Genomic DNA, 5,446 nt, shown 5'->3' with positions numbered 1-5,446 from the left:
AAAAAAAATAGTTTTTAAGATTGAACATTATACACATGCCACAAAAATTTTGAAAAAATATAAAACATATTGTTCCATATTTACTGTTGCTTCTTAATTGATAGTTGGGCGTAGAGTAGTTGTTAGTGTGTCAGTCTGTTTATCGATCGATCCAAGGTTTCATACGTGATTCACTGACCACACCATGCACTTTCATCTGCGGGCATCATATAGAAGTGATAATAAAACTCATTATTCGACTCAAGCATCCAGACAAAGATTTTGCTGGCTGGCTGCCCTTTCTGTAAGCAGTAGCTCAAGACAAGATGTTTGTACTCCAATATTTTGGATCACTTACTTGGCCGTTTACTTGAAAACTCCAGTTATTTAATTGGTATGATGTAACAACATGTCCGTATATTTATTTTTTACATTTTGTATTCCCATCTTTAGGGATTTTTTTTTTGTATATGGTACTAGGTAAACGACTCATTAATAACCTGACAGGAAAGATATTGTAATTCATGTCCAGTTTAAGGCATTGGTATTAGTTTTGAATCGAGTTAGGCTAGGATAAACCTAAAATTAACAATGAACTAGTATAATTTTTAAGGCATTGGTATTAGTTTTGAATCGAGTTAGGCTAGGATAAACCTAAAATTAACAATACTAGTATAATTAACTATAACACAGTTGTCAAGTGTGTTCAAGATAGTTTTTACAGTGCCAAACGCTAATTTTTAACTAAAAGTCGCAGAAGTAAATTAAAAAAAAAGCTATATTCACCAACTTTTGATCTAGCTTTACCATTGTAAGTTCGCCAGCTTACTTTAATTAAGCTAGCATTCTGTTATGATGTCGAGTACTTCAGGAATGAGCATAACAATGTATGTGCGAGATATATTGTTATGAAATATGCAGAAGTAGCTATGATAATCGTGTTGAATATCAGTAATAATTTTAAAACCATATTATTATCAGCGCAGTGAACAAACTGTTTGTGTTGTGCAATAGTTCGATGGTTATATGATGAGACTTTATGTAAAATAAGTTTTGATAATTAGTAGGACTGTTTAAGATAAACTGATATGATATCTGTTGTTGTTGTTGACGAAAAATATCAAATTGTTGTTGCTTATCATGATGACCCCTATTCGGAAGGTTCAATTTTGCACCTGTTTAAGCTTGTTTGAACACCTGCAATAACAAACGAATCATTGTTACAAACAAACTGAGACCTGACATGGCTAGGTGGTTAATCTGTGGGTCGCAGTTCGAATCTCCGCCCCACCAAACATGCTCGACATTTCAATCATACTATTCGTTGGTAAAAGATGACGGTGGGTGGTAATGACTGTCTGTCTTCCCTCTAGTCTTTCACTGCTAAATTAGAGACAGCTAGCGCAGATAGATTTGCGCGAAATTCGAAATAAACCAAACAAACTATAACGGACCTTGGTAGACCTTCTAAGACGAATCACATAAAATTAAGTTTAAAAATAGCCGCTGTTATTGTGCTTAAAAATTCGAATTCAACAGGCATTTAAAAAAGAACAGTATAATAAAATTGATAATTATCCTGATACGTCATAATGAATGTGTTATAAGTAAACTGACAATTCTCAAACGTTTCTAGGTGATTTTAAATAAGTAAAGAAGAGAATTGTTAATGTTGCTAATAAAACTGTCTAATGTTTTTATAAAATAATTTTATTCTCCTTATCCAAGTTCTCGGGTTACATGAGAAATAGCCCTGCAGAACTAAATGTTTGAAGGTACTACATAAGTAGGTGATATTATAAATTGAATATTTAACTTTGTATAATAAGAAGCTGTAAGGTTGGTTACACAGTGATCGCGCAAGATAAAACTAACCATTAATTTAATAGCGTTTACTGTTATAAGAATAAATTGTCGTTTTAAAAATAATTTATATGATGATTGGGGAATATAAAACAAGCATTTTCAGATATGTTGTATGGCAGGGTAAAAAGCATTCTTATCCCCTAATGTAACACCTTGTTAGTGGCCCGTATAACATCAACTATATACTTCTTTTGTCAAATATTTCGTAAACTAAACCTAATCCTTCAATGACTGATTGTTTATAAACCAAGTATTCTAAATACGTTGTGTCAGAAAACTAACAATCTCTCATTCATAACACAATCAGAACTACACGAAAAAAAAACAGTGCTTCATCTTACTGTGTAATTATTAACCGAAAGGTCAAGCCCTTCAAATGGAAGCCCCAGGGTTCTAAAAAAAGGGGTGTGCACCCTCATAGCCGTAAGGGTTCGAAAGCATAATCACGCGAACCAGAAAAAAGAAAGAATGTCTTTTTTTTTTTTAAAGATCTTTTCTGGCTGTTTTGTTAGCTGCTCACTTAAAGATAGCTTTCTTTCCTACTTGGATGAATCTAAAAGTATTCCTCAAACTACATTTATTATCATCATTTAAACTATTTTTGATAACAGCAAGACATGTTTTTCGGACATAAATTAGAAAAGCACAGTTTTATATAATATCGCATATAAAAATTGAAAAGTTTTTTTTTATTAACAAGAATAGAAAGTCTGTCATAATCATATGATTCTGCGCACAAATCAAAATCCGCGTGAATGCCCTTTAATGAGAAAGCTCAGTATTGTATATATATTGTATATGTTGTTAGATATATTTAAAATTAAAGAGTGACTGGAAAAAAAAATATTTAATGTTCCTGTATGCAGTTAGAGTGTAACAAACTAATCAGTATAAAATTACAACTAACGTTTCAAATATAGTTATAGCCGTATTTTTAGGGTTAATTACAAAAAATATTCCAATATAGGCCTCAAGTACGCACGTAAAAACAACAAATATAGAAAATTCAACAACTGTTCTAGCTTTTCTGGCTGATGTAGTTTTTAACCCTGCTGAGATAATTGTAGATCATGCTTGTGAACTTACTCGAGTATTTGCTGAGTCATTTAAATTTTACTTTATCGCTCATTTAAGACCTTGCTACGGGCTTCCATTTAAAATCTATAGGAAGTTCATTATACAAATTACCTAATTATCCATACATTTGAATACACTTACCACTCCATGATCATTAGTATGAGAAAAGGGAAACATTTTATCAGTGGCACACAATCATGTATGCTCCTTATAAATTATGCTTCTATTAAGTTTAGTGATTTTTATTTGTAATATGTAGAAAACGTTTATCGTTCAGTTTAGGTTTCCAGTACTTTAGGATACAATTGACTTCCAGAAAGTAGGTGATTCTAATTTCTTTTTTGAAGGAAGATTATGACATCCTAAAATCACATGAATATCAGTGATAATCACTTAGGTACTTGTTAACATTCCATAATAAGTTGTTTGTTTTTGTTAAGCGCAAGCCTACACAATGTGCTATCTGTGCTCTGACTACTGAGAGTATCGAAACCCAAAATTTAGCATTTTAAAACCTCATTTAAGAGAACATAAGCAGGGAAGTGAAGACACTTGTTGGTCACGAGCTAGGATTTTAGGAAACGAATCACGCTTTATGTAGATCAGACTTGGATATTGAGTGCTCTGTGGGTTCTTGCTACCTCCTTCAGCTCAAAGAACTAAACTGCAAGCACTTGTTCGTTTGGGGTTTTTCGGTGTAAAGCACCAAATCAATTTCTGCCAAACGAGATAATTTGTTAAACGACGCTCATGTGAAATTAGTTAAAAATATTATTGCATCTAAAATATCAGATGCACTATAGAAATAATTTTGTTTTTTAAAATGGAATTATAAGATTATATAGAATTAAAAGTCCTTTGGCACATAAATAGTTTAGCAGTGTTATCAATTCCATTGATACTGTATGAAAGTAAAACATGAACAGTTGTGACTTCAGTGTCACACAGCTTACACATTGGCGGCTTACTCATTTGCAGGAGAAGACAAAAAATCAAAATGATAAAACAAATGAGAAGACTTATCAGGATGACTTCATCTCTCTGATTACTCCACAAACTAGACGGCCATTTACTGATGATTGGTTTGATCTGGAAAAACATGCTGTATAGTTGCTCATCCGAAACGTCTGCCAACTAAACATGTTGTATAGTTGTTCATTAAAAAGCACCTACCAACTAAACATATTGTATAGTTGCTCATCCGAAACCGTCTGTCAACTGCTGCAAAGGCTTGCCTTTATGATAAGCTTAAAATTCAATTATTGAAAACGTTGAATAATATACTGCTGTTTGAGGCCGATTTGGCTGCAATGTGAGCAAGCTCGTTCCCTCGGACACAAACATGCCTATAAATCCAGAAAAAACTGGATGAATAAAAGACATATTGAGAAATATAACAGTTGTTTCTGAGTATCTAAGTGAACTTGGTTAGAACAGACATTAAGCGATTCTAAACTGTCAAATAATTTACTATGATCAGGGATATTATTTCTGGTCACCAAAACTTTCTATTAGCCATAACACAGAAGAATTAAGTTAGTGATGACGTTGGTTTTGCTCTGGCACAGAGAGGTAAGTACATGCTGAGACCAGTGTGGGAATGAGTCAGAATTAAATGGCACATCTTGCCTAGCGGGAAGGGAGCGTGATGACATAAGTTGTCACTGTGTACGACTTCGAGGTGTTTTGACATAAAGAGACGTGATTTACCATGCATTAGTGTCATTAATGCATGGTATGGTAAGGCCAAATCGTGAATTTTGCATTCATGGGGATTCAGAACTAAGGAATGGTGGAACTGCGCTCATACAGGTACTAGTTTGCTCATGTAGTTCTGGCTCTAGGGTCAGTGCTAATTGAAAAATCCCGCTAACTTTGGTGAAAAACACTAAGTAAAAACATATTAGTGTGCTGATCTGTAAGGGTGATGGAAAATTTGAACAGGTTTATCTTAATGCTTCTTTAGGAAGTTCAGCCTTTGATGTAATGGCTCATCTTAATAAGCTTCAGATGCGGAACTTAGACCGTCATACATTAAATCTTGTGAAAAACAAAGCTAGCAGCACTCAGAACATAAATCTTAAAATACAGACTTAGTCCTATGAAAATGAGCTACATCATTTCCATGGCGTGTTTATTCAAACACAGTTAAAACGCACCGTAGAAATATCTCAATGAACAACTGAGCCCCTGCAGCATCATTTAGGAATGGAGTAATGAGGTTTGAGGAGAATATTTGAACCAAAATTGGTAGAATGGCGTATAAATCTGGCAGCATTATGAAGCTGTAACTAAATTAACAGTACGGTTTCTCGAATAACATTTACCTCGTAGAGAAATGAAAAACATTTCAGGAGTTTAACTGCTAATTTCAAAAATTGTAATTTTTTTGTAGTCAGGGTGGGAGATCATCTGCTGATCCACCTATGTGGCAACAGATTTACTCTGACTAACATTTTGACGCATCTCAAGACATTTGTTACAACTGCAAAAAGTTAGAAAAAAGAAGTTCGCATCCGATTTG

This window comes from Limulus polyphemus, unplaced genomic scaffold (assembly GCF_000517525.1).
Source record: "Limulus polyphemus unplaced genomic scaffold, Limulus_polyphemus-2.1.2 Scaffold1053, whole genome shotgun sequence".
Classification (NCBI taxonomy): Eukaryota; Metazoa; Arthropoda; class Merostomata; order Xiphosura; family Limulidae; genus Limulus; species Limulus polyphemus.
Note: the sequence above shows the minus strand (reverse complement) of the source record.